Below are 15682 nucleotides of genomic sequence, written 5' to 3'. Positions count from 1 at the left end.
GAGCCATCGTTCCTCGGATTAGTGGCCCATGCCATTTATAGCCATTACTGCATACAGATTCTGACATGTGCAAAAAGCTTAGAACTCATGCTCAGTACAAGGATTTCTTCTCGTCCTGCTTTGTTACCATCTAACTTATGTATTGAAACACACACAATATGTTACATATTGAAACATACACACACAAAAAAAAAACCTTATAATCCTTGAATGATTAATTAGAATGTCACAATTTCTCAGGAACTGTTATGTGGTTCTGAAGACCTGAAACAAAGATTGTGGGATCTTTCTGAGGCAGATGTGAGAACATTTTATTTTGTTGGTGTCTACTAGAGATTTTATGTGTCTCGAGTCTGGGATGATTCTATAAAGATCCCTTTGGTATTGCCTGCACACTGTTATCTGAAAATTTTCTGTTAGATTTATTTATAATTGACAGAACTGAATTTTATGTCATTAGTTCATGCTATACTATGCTTGTGACCACAGAAAACTCACTCTGTGCTGTCAGGGCCAAACAATACACTTTCTTTCATTGTGATGTTGTGAATGTTCATTCTCCAGTCGAAACACTATGTGATACCTGGATTTGAAATACTGGAATTTTTCTTCAAAAGTAGCCATAGAAATCCAAGTCCAGTTTTCAGGCCTGGGATCAATTAGCCCCCCAAAGGATTCTTTCTTCTTCAAAGATGCTCAATAAAAATCAGAGATGATAACAGGGCAGTTTGACGTTTAATCTGGACAGGCATTTTGACTTGGATGTGGGCTAGCACAATGCTAGAGATCCAGAGTGAAGTTAGAAAGCCATTCCTCTCCAATATGTGCTGGGACTCTTGGTTGAATATTCTTCAACCTCAGGGGAGGTCCCTCTCACATCTGGCTTTTCCACATTCTTCCAGTGGAGCATTCGGGCAATAAGCCTCCCACACCCACCCACATACCCTTTTCTGAGTGGTTCCAGAAGGAAAAGGAAGGCAGGGTGGAGTACCCCAAAGCTTGGGCTGTGGTGCACAAGATATTCATTAGTGCCTATCACTGTGGCAAAATGATAAAGAACATGAAGCAAATATAGGATCCTGGCCAGCATCAGCCAAGGGCAGATGGCACATCTGCAGAAGAGGGACATGTTTCTCCTTCAGTCCTTTCCCACGGATGACCTGTTCCAGAGCTTTATCTCCTGACTCCTTGTGCCAAGTGAAGTGAAAACCTTCTTCTAATGACTGTAGAGCACCAAGGTGGCTGTGAGCAGTGGCCATGGGCAACCCAGAAGCCGATGTCTCTGGGACTTATGGATTTTCAGGGCATGTGAGACCGTGTTTATAAGCCTTATCTCTATTTAAAGTTTTACATGATCCCTTTGCAGCCAGGACAGCTGCCACAGATAAACTCCTAAGGACCTGTTCAAAGACACTTACATTTACCTACTCAAGGAAACTGCAATGGGACAGAACAGATAATCTGACGCAGTCGCTTACTAAATGGGATATTATTAGAGTTCTGTTTCCTTTCAGGCCTCAGAGCTCAATGCATTGTAAAGGAAGGCATGCGCTTAGATGCTTATGTTTAGTTCTACTTGTCAGATGCACTTTTGGGCCTGAAGTCTTAGCTTAGTTGATCTTACTTTAAATGCAATTAACCAATTTGGCTTCCTGGTCTCCCAAACTGTGGCACAATCAACTAAAGTGAGACTTCACCACAGCACAGCTTCTCCATGAGTAGTAAAATAGTATCACAACGACATTACATATTTTCAATGAAAACTTGAATGTCTGGGCTAGCAAAGGTCACATTCCTGAGAGATTTGCTCAAGGTTTCATTGGAATGGCTTGGTGTGGTGTACACACAGCCTGTGAAATTGTGCAACTTCCTCTGAAACCTTAGAACTTCATGTAGCCATGGGATTGTATAGAGCCTTTATTCTCAAGCTATAGTTTTCTGGAAAGCTGCTTAGATTTTCCATAATTCTGCAGAGACATCATTATAGCTTATTTGCTCATTCAACTTCATTTTTGGTCTAGTAGGAAGTACTCCAAGAACATTCCAGATGGGGCAGGGGTGTGAACAAAATCATTATTTTGCTATTATATTCATTGATAATGAGGATAAGTATAATCCTATGCACTGAAACATAAGCACCATTCCCAACATACTGTACCATTTGAGGATGGGAACACATGCAAAAAGAAGAGATACACATAGACTGTTCATAATATATACTGGCTAGTTTTGCCAACTATTCACGATTGTATTTATGCTCAAACAACATAAGTGGTATAGAGATGGAGGAAGGAACACAAAGTACAGACTCCAACCTTAAGAAGCTTATAGACTAGAGACCAAAACAAAGAAAAAAATGTTTCTAAAGTTGGCTCCTAATAAGTATTCAATAAATATTCGCTAAATAATACAATGCAGAAAATCATGAAGAACTTGGGGCAGAGACAAAGTGCTATGGGGATTTGAAGGAGAATTTGACTTCCTTAGCTGAGATGAGGATGGAAGGGAACTGAATGTGATCCAGAGAAGAAACAGCAACTGAAAGAAAAGGGTAGGAAATCTAATAATACTTTGTCTTTAAAAATATTGCTGGGGCTAGGGAGATGGCTCAGTAGAACAAGCACTTGCCTAGCAAGTGCAAAAGCCTGAGTCCAATCCCCGGTTCCATGAAAACAAAAACAAAAACAAAACAAAAAAATTGCTGATAGGTTCTGGTCCTAGTATGAATTGCTGAATTATTATGGTGGTCATCTAATATGGCTGAATCTCTTAAAACGATAGGCTACCTTCCCTGAGACCACCTGCCCCCTTCTTCTCCAACTCAGCCCAGGGTGCAGTTTCCTTTTACCTTTCCCGCTGCCTCAGGGAAGACCCCAGTCAGCTCCCTCAGGTATATCTAACCTCCAACTTTTTATGGCAAAAGACCATAAAAGCCTCAGCCTCTCTTTGTTCCACTTCAGAGAATCCCTTATCTTCCCCATATTCTCTCCCTGTCCTCAAAGATAATAAAGCCCCTTTTTTCTTTCTGTCTGTTTCTCTGCCGCAATGCTGCCTGAAAAATTAAAAAAAAAAAAACCACTATCAATTGCCCTACTTTTAATCCCCATTACCCCTCATCACAGTTCTGCAAGGATATCTAATCATCCTCATTTTATGTATAAAGGAACAAGGCATGTAGAAGGTAGGAAATTCGCTAACTGGAAAGTTGAAATTAGGAATTGCAAGAGCTGTAGATATTATAATATCTAATATCCAAAACAACACCGTTGCGAGTTTTTCATTTTACCACACACCAGGCAGAATTGCGTTCATCTGGAAGCTGTGCTCTTCAGATGTGGAGTTCTCCACACTCAAGTGGAGGGGACAGTCCACACAAAGGAAACAGATCGAGCTGTGCCATGGGAATGGATGGCGTCGTGGTTTGGGGTTTTTGCAAGGTGCACAATATAGTACAGGACACATTTTATAATATTAATTTATAAGGAATCACCCAAGAACCATATACAAGTGCAGAAAATCCATCCACACACTAAATGCTAAAGACTGCAGCTAAAAGCCTGAATACTGATATCCAGCATGAGTCCAGATGAAAACCTAGAGCCCATAACAATGCCACCTACGAGTCCAACTGGAGGCCTAGAGCCCACAGCAAAGTCTCATGCAGGCCTGCTTCACAGATCTGGAAAGGCTCAAGGGTCAGTGGTGGAAGCTAGAAGGTCGATGCCAGCAGGATGAAGGATCTCTGCTAGCAGGCTAGGGGATCCAAACTGAAGCTAGGAAGCAACACTCAAGGTAAGCACCAGAGCTCCCCAAAAAGTACCACAGCCATCCTCAGCTACGGCAAGGTCCTGAGCTATTCTAACAATGAGGAAAGCAGAGTTCCCATCAGGGAAGCCAACATGACAAGCTTCTTCATGAGGCAGAGCAGTGCATCACCTTCCCCTCCAGAGCCAAGAAGTGATGCTCAAGATGAGGACCAAAGCTTCTCCAAAGTTCATTGGGAAAGCCAGCATGACAAGGTCCTCCAGCAGAACAGCCCAAGAGAACTAGCAGCTTCCAGCAGCTCCAACAGCATCTCCAAACAGCATCCCTGACAGCGTTTTGGCAGCTTTTCCTATGCCACCTTGTATGCTGCTGGCCACAACCTTCAGGTGGGCCTCCTCTACCTAGCACCACACTAGTTTAATTCAGCTGGATATAAAAAGTTGACCACCAGTTAAAAATCCATTACAGAAGGAGACTGAATGAATGAATGTGCTTGGATGATCAGTAAACACAGTGAATGTGTAAATTGAAAATAATTTATTATAGCAAAATAAGTTAATGCATAAACACCCCTCAAAATATTTCCTCCTGCTTTGAATGTACTCATTCCTTCATTCTTGCCATTTTCTGAAACACTTCTAGAGATTTCTTTTGAGCTATGATCAAAACTACATGCGCTGCTGCTGCACAGCGCTATCCACCCAAGAGGCAGGCATGGAGAAGCACCAGGCTGCATCCTGTCCACCCTGTGCATGAGTCTGGCACTGTCCACTTTCGGGCTCTTTTCTAATATCCAACTGAGCATGAAATGTTGTTTTGCATCAGTTCAGGACATTGAGGCAGCCACAACTCAACTAAAGATGCTCACTAAAAAGGACTTCCTGAACTGCTTCAGAAAGTGGCAGTAATAGTGGGATTAATGTGTTCAAAGTCAGAGGGAGAACTTTGAGGGAGATTAATGATCATGAGTCTTTTGTTATTATTATTATTATTATTATTATTATTATTATATTTAGTACAGGATCTGCATGGTCTCACTATACAGATTGGACCAGTAGTGTCCAATCTCCTGTTTTCAGCCTCCCAAGTGCTGGGATTACAGGCACGCACCACCACACCTAGTCTCAATTGCCATCTCAGTGTGACTCAGGGGCAGGGCCAACACAGCACGCTGGGAATTGAACCCCGGTCCCTGCATCTGCCTAAGCAGGCACTTTAATCTGCTGAGCTATCTGGCCGGCCCTAAGTAGTAATTTTAATTTACTTATTCGACATATGTTTTGATCCCACTTTGCATACTAGATTTGTAGTTCTTCAGTATACGTGTACACTAAATAGGAAAGTTAAGTACTCAACATCTTTTAATTACAACTTCAAAGTCCTACGCATGGCACCTGTAAGATGACATCTCAAATACTGAAAAAGAGCATGCTTTTGTTTCGTGACTGAACTTGAATTTACTTGCTCTGTATGTATCACTTGCTCTGTATTGTTCTGTATATGTGCATTTTCTGACTCACATTGGAAATCTGACTTTTCAGTGGCAGACATATCAAGTCTCGATTGTAATGAAAAGGGAAAATTATAATGATCATTCAAAACTATCTGGGTGAAAGCAACAAAGAAAAGACCTTTGGAACAAAATTGTCCCTGAAGAATAGGGGGTTTATGCTTTATTAAAGTTAATGACGACCTTATTTCAAAACAGTCGATTTTCAGAGTTTCTGTACAATAGAGAACACAGACAATCCTAAAGACTGAGTGAAACAGTACAATTGTAGGAATGAAAATGATCGTTCCTTTTCCTCCTCTTTTGTCTCAGTAAAAAGATAAGAACTTTTTTTTTTTACAAATATGTCTTAAGGAAAATATTTCTACTGGCTTTCTATCCATGAAGAGGTCATTAAGTGTGGCAAGATTTGTCTATTATCAGATTTGAAAATAATACACCAATACTCTTTAAAAAGACTCAGGATACAAGCATTATGTCTTCAAGCCTTATTCGTTCGATCACATATTTAAGGTACCACACTTTGCAGGAACCTTGGAGTCATACACATCCATTCCACTTTGGGTTCTTATTTTGTGGATACGTGGACATATTTCTCAAGCCTTTCCCAACATGTATTCATAAAAGAACAGGGATGCAGTTATCATCAACTTTGCTGTTCTTTTCTCGATTCCTAATGTGAAACTCAGTGCTTAAATGATGCCTCAGATTAACTCTGTTAAAGTCCACTCTATTAAATTGGAAGTCCTTACATTGTGGGGGGAGGCTTGTCAAAGTGAAAAATGAAAAATTCATTTTTCATAGATAGGGACAACTAATATGTGAAAACATTTAAGAGGTTTGAAGTTATTAAAATGGCAGATCCACTGGGAACAGAAAGAGCAGTATGTCATGGAAGAAACGAAAGAAAAGAGAGACAGGAAGCATTCTCTGGCCTTTTCAATCCTGTGTTTTAAAACAAAACAAAACAAAAATCTGGAAAAATTGGAAGGTGGCCAACCTAATGCCGTTATTTCATAGAGCTTGGGGACACACCAGGAAATTACAGGCCAGTTAGTTTAACTTCACTTGTAGAGAAAGTATTAAAAACTTCTGCAGGAGATCAAGTAAAAAGATGCTTAGAAAAGCACGGCTTGATTAAGGCAAGTCTGGCCAACGTGGTTTTTGGAAAAGGAAGGTCATGTCTTAGGAACTTGTTGAAATTCTTTGAAGCTATAATGACCATCAGTCTTCAAAGAATACAGTGAAGACCAGGATCTTTGTATCTTTTCTGTCGTACCTCAGACCTTCAGGGATGCCTACATAATGTGGTCCTCATTGGGTCCTTGGCTGTGCAGGCTTGGAAACCACTATCAAAATAGCAGAAAATAACCCCGACAGAACATTTTTAAAGCTGGAACCAATTAATACAGCCTGATATTTATAAATGTAAAATAATGAGACTTGGAACAAAATTTAGGAATATCAAGCTATAACAAAGAACTACTACTCTGGGACTATAAAAACAATCTGGGAATTATTGTGCCAAAAACTGGGGCACTGGAAGCATTTCTCACCCAAAGAAGGAAAGACAAGGCAAAACTAACAGACTAGAAACTGTAACAGAGTAAAAAGTTATGAAGAGTGCCACCAAATGAATTTTGTCACATTAGTTAAATGTGTTAACAACCTCAGCCTCCATGTTTTGGAAGAGACCAAAACAACGAAAAGTCAAGTGCAGACTAGTCAGAAAGGAGCAGAAGGTCAGGTCTGCACTACTTGAGGAATGGGCTCCCAGGGTGCAAATATGTTTGTCTATCAGATGGGAAATCTGAAGCTCTATTTTCAAAGTGTAGCAAAGGCATTCCAAAATACCTCAGTCATGTCCCAGATTTTGTCCACTCTTGGATGCAGGAATCTGACCCAGCCCATATGGCAAATGGTCTCTGGAGAAGAGAAGAGGTAGACATAGGAAGGTATGGTATCCCGTGCTGAGGAGCCTGGGATTCAGCAGCAGGATACTCAGTTATACAAGGACTGATTTCTCAGTTAGGAGGTCTGGGCAGGTGGCAAGGCAAGAAGCTAGTCAAAAGTTCAAGGACCTGGCTATCAGTGAGTACCAGCCACAAGAATAAAGCGAGGCTCAGCTGACAAAGGATAGCTGCCACATCTCCATCAAATGCTAACTTCTCTTACTGTGCTTTTGAGCCACCATGATTTGAAGAATACTAGAGAAGGAATCAGGAAGACTAATCACTTTATTTCTGTAGCTAAGATTTGCACTTATAGATCATGGTAATTATAGTTGCCATTTATTGAACACTTAGTTTATTCCAAGTCCTGTGGCCTTGGGGCTAGCCAAATAGCTCAGCAGATTAAAGAGCCTGCAAGCAGGCACAGGGGTCAGGGGTTCAATCCCCAGGCCTGCCATACTGACCTCACCCCTGGGGCATGCTGAGATGGTAGTTGAGACTGGGTGTGGTGGTACTCTCCTGTAATTCTAGGACTTGGGAGGTGGTAAACAGGAGCCTCACTACAAGTCCAATCTAGTAGTGAGACCCTGAACACCCTGTAAAACCTTCCCTAAAATACAGAAAAAAATAAAATAAAATAAATAAACCAAGTCTTGTGGTCTGGGTGCTTCATATATGTTGGCTAACCCAATGTTACCAGCCTGGCAGGAGATATTTGCAACAATAGACTGAGAGCTCAGAGATCCATGTTCCTTCTGCTTGTACCAAACACAGGTTGATGACATTTTAAACTCTGCAACTAGTTTTTGCTGCACATCAATGAAGTACAAGTTACTATTACTTAATTAGAATCAAGCTTTAAACCCCTCAGTAGTTCTATGCTACCTGTATTACTTTCTCTTTCAACTCATGGCGAAAAGAAAGACATATTTCTTTCCCAGAGAGCAAATTGGTCAAGCAACGGCCATGACTCATCCACAAGGCTGATACTGACAAAGGATCTACACACTGCGGTACAGGGTTTCAGGATAAATCCTGAGGGGATTTGACTGACCTTGACAGATACAAAAGTTACATTTCTTTTTTGTTTTGTTTTGTTTTAAAGAAAAACTTCATTCATAAACACAAACAAAATTCATGAATTGTATTTCTTTTTAGAAGACAGAAGAATAGAATTATTTTGTGCATGGCTCATTTTAGATTTCAATCTTGATTACTGATATTGATATTATACTACTATTTGTACTATGTATACTTACATTAAAGCAGTACGACTTTTGTAACTTTAACAGTCTAATGTTGTATTCCTTGATTACCACTTAGTATGATTTCTTATTGAATGCTTAAAATGAGTAACTTTTGTGTTCTTTAATAGAAAAAAAACTGTTACCAAGCAAAACTATAATATTTCACAAAGTTCTTTTAAGGAAGTTTATCAAGGAATATTTCTTGTTATATAAGTCTTGCTTTATCTTGGTCTTAACCATTCAGCAGAAAAGTATAAAAGCAAAGTACAAAAAGTAAAGCCATATTAATATGCTGAGCTGTAAAAGGCTCAAGTCAACAACTTCTGACATTGCCAGTATAGACTATAATGGATTACTCTGCTGAATTCATGCACCTACAATATTTGAATGGCAATGGAATACCCATCTCTGACAAAAGTAAAGAGAGTTACAAATGAAGAACCATTTTGTAACTGTGTATTCAAAATAGTTAGGATAGATAAACAGCTACTTTCTCTAAATTCAATGAATAGAAAGATTGGTTCTAGTAGTGTTTGGACAGGATATCATGTCTGCATCTTGTACTGTGAATAACTGCTAAGAAGACAACAATATGCAATGTATTAATTATTGAAACTGTCCTACTAATTGGTTTTGAAACTGTCTCATTGCTATTTGTTTCTCAATAAAATTATTAAATAAAAAATATGATAAAAGTAAACAATCAGCAAAATAAAGTGCCACAGAATGAGAAAAAAAGACATATTTGCAAATAATGCAACAATCAAATAATTTTACCTGGCACTCTGGGCCACTTGAAAGAGTGGCTTTTGCCCAAGTGTATGGGTCAGTAAAGAAGTTTAATTCTTATAGGTAAGATTTATATGGTTAAGATTATTGAGCTTCTCTTTAGGGGAGGGAAAAGCAAAAATGGAAAATAAGAGAGAAGTTAATACATATTCAACAAAGTTGAACGTGCAGAAGGGAAAAGAAGCCTGTCTAACACCTTATGCTAATTAGTGAAAGCTACAGTTCTCTAGTACTAGTTCGGTGAGATATATAGTTGGTTGTTAGATGCACCAGTCCAAACTGAACTGCCTCGGCTCGTGCTCCACTTGTATCGGCTTGGTGTCTAATCTTGGGCAAGTTACACTATCCTGCATCACCTGAGTTTTCTCTTCATAAAGTCAATACAAGTGATTGCATCAAGCTTATAAAGCTGTACCGATGGTATAATGAGATAGTAAACAGAAAATGCTTAGTATCTTGGCATACAGTGTCTTTTTTATTTTACCTTAATTTCATTATTATTGTTACTATTATTATATTTTTTTAAATATCTGTTCTCAGTCACAGTAAATGATGGAGTTTTATACTTTAGGGAGCATGAAAATCCCGGAAATACATCTCTGAGCAGTTTTTCTAGGGTAAAAATGCATAACATAAAATTTCCCATCTTACCCATATCTAAGTGTACAGTGATGTTAAATATATTCATGTTATTGTACCACCCATCACCACGCATTTTTCGTCTTGCAAAGCTAAAACTGCAGACCCAGTAAACAGTGACTTTCATCTCCCCTATTTCCAGAGCTGGTGACCATCACTGTTTTCTAAATTCGACAGTTGTAGAGATCTGATATATTGGGCTCAGACAGAGTATTCCGTAGCTAGTATTTCTGTGGCTAGTATTTCTGTGGCTAGTTCATTTCACACAGCATAATGGCTTCAAAGTTCACCCGTACTGTAGTCAGGTTTGCCTTCTTTTGCTGGCTGGCAGAATACTCCACTGAATGTGTACTCCACACTTAGTCTTCATCCACCAAAAGACACTTAATTTACTTCTACCCCCTGGTTCTTGTGAGTAGTACTGCTATCAACATGAGTGTGTAAGTTACAAGCATATTTTCCACTTAGTGGAATATGATTTTTTTTTTTTTTTTTTTTTTTTTTTTTGCGGAACCAGGGATTAAACTCAGGCCTTTGTGCTTGCCAGGCAAGTGCTTATTCTATTGAGCCATCTCCCCAGCCCAAGTGGAATATGATTAATGAAAGATTAAATCAACAGTTAATTATCTGAGCAAGGGGAGAGTTGACAGTCAAAGGGTGTTTGCTCTATTCCATTATCTAACTTTCATTAGAAGCAGACTACACACATTTTTCTTTAATAAGTATGACTGAACGTTTGAAGAAATGACCAGCATTTGTATTCACTGAATATCATAACCACTCTTGCAATAAATTTCTTTGTTCTGGTGCTGGGGCTGAAACCCAGGCCCTTTTGCACACCAGGAATATTGGGTTCCAGAGTTTAAAATCCCTTCCATTGTCTGTTTGTTGGTTATATATTTTATATAATGTTTTTTAGACAATGGATGATAACCTAGTAATTTACAAAGAAATTTAGTTGGTTTCAACAATGTGTATACAGGGCTGGGGTGATAGCTCAGCAGTATAAGCCCTTGCCTGGCAAGCAACGTCCTGAGTTTGATCCTTGGTGCTGAAAAAAATATATACAGATAGAGTTTGTGGTATTAATATTTTTCTATATTAATATTTAATAACAATTTAGAAATCATCCCTTTCATAGCATGCTGTAACTATTCTGTATAATATTCCTTTCCCATTTTTCTCTCCATATCTCACCTAAGCCAGTGAATACAGCAAACATTCATCTCAGCTACTTTCTTAAGTGAGCAGTTATTTTCCATCACATTCATTCTGAGTCATGGGCACAGAATCGAGGGAGGCATAGTCTGTACTTGCACAAGCTTATGGTCAACAATTTTATAAACAATGTATTTGTTCTGTGCCATTGTGTGACACTTTAATACTTGTAGGAAGTCTCATGTACAAGCTGCATATTGAAGTCTTGGTTATAATTGAATCTGTTCTTCATTGAGCTCTGCGGCTGACCTCATTATTGTTCACAACTTCCAGCCAAAAGGGTAATAGTCCCCAGACAGCCTATTGGAAAGCAGAGGGAGGGAGGGGCAGCACACCCACCAAAACAGCCCAAAGATGCGACAAAGATACAGAAGTCCTTGTTTCCTTACAGAGAAAGGGAGAGAGAGAGAGAGAGAGAGAGAGAGAGAGAGAGAGAGAGAGAGAGAACATATCTAGCATGGAAGTATGGTAACAATTTTCATGCTTCTAAATGCTTTTAGTGTGACCTCCATCGCTGGAATTCTAACTTTTCTTCAATCTGTGGTTTCCAGGAAAGAAAGTAGAAATACCAAACCAAACGAGGCTATTGGCTGTGAGAACTGATAATCGTATAGGAATTTATTTATGCTATTGAAAAGCTACTGTGTCTCTCCAAGGCACTTAACTGACACAGATTTGAATGAATTAATTTCAGGTGGTTAACACTGACGCTGATATATGTAAATCCCTTCATCCTTCTCTTTCATAGATGATTGCCTATAAAATCTTCAAGCCTATTGAGTAGCAAGACAGTGGAAGTGAAGTAAATTATCTGTATATTGCTTCAGGAATATATAACAATACAATCATGAATTTAGTAGTTTGGAACAGAGAAAAACAAACTTTAAAAAATAACTCTTCCCTAGAAGCACTGAAATTGTTCGAGCCCTTCACTAGAGTTGGCACTGCAGCCCCACACTTATTTGAATGGCAGGCTTCTAGAGTGCGAAAGGTTAAGAACCCTGATATCGAGTTAGGCCAGTGAGCTTCCCTACACACCGTACCACGCTGCACCAGACACTCCAGAACTAACAGCCTGCAACTGTCCTGCTCCACCTTTTACCAAGAACTTATATGAAGAATCAATCAGGCCCGTACATTTGTATCAGGAAGTCTTTGTTCAGATTCTAATCTGTTTTATCAGAATATCTCATTGTCTCAATTATATCCAGGTTTCTCCTTATTCTTTGGAGTCTCTCTGCAGCAGCAGAGGAGCAGAGCAGGGGTGATAACAGGTTCCTTAGTTACAATGCTCCACTACATCCTCCGTCCTTTATGAGGAGCTGGTCTTGTATGCTCAGAATTTTTTTTTAATATCCTTGGGAAGAATGGAAAACAAAATGACAAGCTCTATTTGGATTTAATGCAAGGGGCTAATACATTACTTTTGTAGCTAATAAAATTTCAAGGACTGACAGCAAATTTCTGATTTGTTTTTTCTCTAGTAAAATGTCTGCTTTGAATTATGCAGAAAGAATTCTTCTTCCTGCCAACTTGTTTCAATTTCCCATGCAAAACCATCCACTGAACCTCATCAGGGGTTTCCTATAGAGGTTCATTTTAGGATTCTCCAATCACTGCAGGAATACACACAACTCATGCATACACACACACACACACACACACACACACACAATTTTTTTTTTTTTTTTTTGGAAGAAGCAAAGGAAAATATGATGGTAAGGCTTGTATGTGGAACTCTCCCTTTCTGAAAGCAGAGACAAATACTGTGTTTGTCACTGGTGGGTAAAAGCACCCTTTCATTCTCACCCTGGACCAGTATCCTGTTTTGTGCATATAGGCCCACACTGTGTGTAGGTGGAGGAGACAACTGCAGTGTGGTGTGTGATTTAAGAGGTGCTATAAGTTCTGTCTGTCCAAAAATCACCCCAATGACATGCTGAATTCAGGAACAACATCCATAAAGCCTTGGTCTACATGAAAGGAAACTGCACTTTCTGAATGGTAGCCCACTGTGTAGCCCACCCTTTCCTCACATACTTCCTTATTGGAGATAACAGCTGAACGCTGAGAGGATGTGTGTGTGGACAGGGGAAGGGGGGAGAGTAGCAGAGACCAAGGTGTGGCATTAAAACTAAACCTCACCTACAGAAGTTCAGTGAGTGATTTTTTTTTAAATAAGTATTTTCTGGAATGGGGTATCTCCTACAACAGGCAATGCACTTTGTTAGGACCACTAAAGAATACAACAAAAATAGCAACAACTCACATTCAGAAGATTCTTTCTGAGGAGCAAAACATTTTCAAACATAAAACTTGGATCCCAACAAGAACCTTGTAAGACAAAGTTAGTGTTACTGTATCATGCAGCAAGTGAAAAGTCTCAAGGAGGTCAAGTGACTTTCCGTATGGCCTTGGGGTGACAGCCTCAGAGCCTCACATGGAAACTTGGTCATTCTAACTCCAAATCCATGCTTGCTCTATCACTTCAAACTCACAAAGACACAGTTCCTGCAGTGAAGAAGTTAATAATTTTATCCTGCTTTAAATTGTTCTAAACAAAAGAGTAGGCTCCAGAAATTTTCTCTAGTGAAATTATTGAGCAAGTGTTTCCCCTCGTCTTAAAATTCTTGAAGGCACAATGCCAGATGCAGGCACATGTTTGGCAAAAGAAATCAGACTGAGATTTTACTAGCCATTTGTATAATTCTCCACACAGAAAGTTATGCTACTAATAAAATAATAAAATTCAATTAAAATACAGAATACTTTGCATAAACTTATAAAACACAACACTGAACCAAATTCAGTAGGGAAAACAAAATAAGAATGGGCAGAAATTAACTAAGATAATCTCTAGAAGCACTTGAAATGTATGGATACTTTTGAGAAGAGACAAAATCAGCCCCTTATCAGGCATGATTAAGTTACTGTGAAATCTAATATTTCTGTATCTAAACAAACCTGCTCTACTCCCTAAATGAACATATCCACCTGCATGCCTTAAGCCATTGTCATAGTGACTCCACTCGCTCTGCCCACTTGTAGCTTTGCCTCAGTAAGCATCTTCCGTGACATCTGTCACTTGCTAAAAGTATAAACTAGTATTGCTAGCTTTTCCAGCCTTTTTGCAAGGCTAGCTGGGAGATCGGAGTTTCTGGAAGTCGGCCCCCACCTTCCTGTCACAGGATGCCCTTTCAAAGGAATAACATTGCTGAAGTTCTGTGTGATTTGTGTGCAAATTCTTTTAGTCAGCATGTCTTCTATTGATCCTTCACCTTGTGTCAATTACAAGTCTAATTCCAGCCTTCAACCTGCTTCAGTATAATGAAAAATAAAGGGATGGAAATGAGTAACTTTGTTAGTGTATCATCACAAGGTTTGAAAAGTGCAATGGGCACGCAGAACAATCACCATATGTTTTGAAAGTTCTGAGAGAAAGATTTTAAGAAAATGGCTTCAAGGCTGAATGGGCAATTGATGAAGTGACAAGGGAGGGAAAGGATCCTAGGGAAGGGGACCAACCAGTGTAAAGTCAGGCATGCATAACAAGGCACGGAGTGACCACTGTGGGAATCTCCCTTGAGGAGAGAGAAGTAGGAGTAGCCAGGAGAAGGGGTGCGCAGCCGGGTCCAGCCAGGCCACAGAAGACTGCACCGAGCCCCGGGGAGGAGTGTGGTCTACCCTCTAGCATGAGGAGCTCGGAGAAATTCTGAGTGGGCAAGGAATACATTAGAACCAGAGTACGGGGAGAATTCTGTGGGAGGCTGGAGGGACAGCACTGCTAAAAACAATTAAGTGATATCAGTACACAGAGTCTGTCAAAGTGAAAATCTTAAACATTAACTGCTACTTTCAAAAAGCTGATGGAAATCAGGACTACAATCATCTCAGCCATCCTGAATATATACTTACTTGCATGATTTTTACCCCTTACTTGTTCTCTTTTTTTCCTTTCCCTCATCTTTATGGTTTTACTCCTTAGGTTCAATTTCTTTCCATTTTACTGTATCTTTTATTCCTTTCACAATTTAATTATTCTTTCAGGTTCTTACACTAGGGAAACAATATGCTGTCTACACATGTGGGTCTGCTTTATTCCACTTGTGAGTATAGCCTCTAGTTGCATCCACTTACCTGTAAAGGCCTCAAGTTTGTCTTTCTTTATCGCTGAGTTACTCCATTGTATAAAAATATCACATCTTTTTATCCATTTCTCAGGTGACGGGCGTCTTGTTTGTTTTCAAGACTTAGCTGTCACAAATTGTACTGCTATAACCACGAGTGCACATACATCACTGTGGTATGACGTAACATGGTTGAATACCCCTCATCTTGTTTTTCTAAATGTGTACCACTCCTAATGTCTTATCAATTATTATACTCTCTTTAAAATAATTTTTTTTAAAAAAAGAATAACAGGTAAGAAGAGGTAAGAAAAGAAAATTAAGGTTTATTGAAAGTAAGCATTAATGTTCAATGATTTGACAAATCTTGCATATCTATATCTATTAATCTGAACAACAGATTTGACAATAAAAATGTGTAACAAAATAATCATT

At 39.2% G+C, this 15682-nt stretch overlaps 1 protein-coding gene across 1 annotated transcript in view; it reads left to right on the top strand.

The window, feature by feature from the left end:
* Spag17 (sperm associated antigen 17) overlaps positions 1 to 15682 on the top strand; it is a 293285-nt gene that overhangs the window by 62196 nt on the left and 215407 nt on the right. The window lies entirely within an intron of this gene.

Source organism: Octodon degus, unplaced genomic scaffold, assembly GCF_000260255.1.
Source record: "Octodon degus isolate 3935 unplaced genomic scaffold, OctDeg1.0 scaffold00349, whole genome shotgun sequence".
NCBI classification, from domain to species: Eukaryota; Metazoa; Chordata; class Mammalia; order Rodentia; family Octodontidae; genus Octodon; species Octodon degus.
This window is presented reverse-complemented; position numbering and strand designations above follow the sequence as displayed.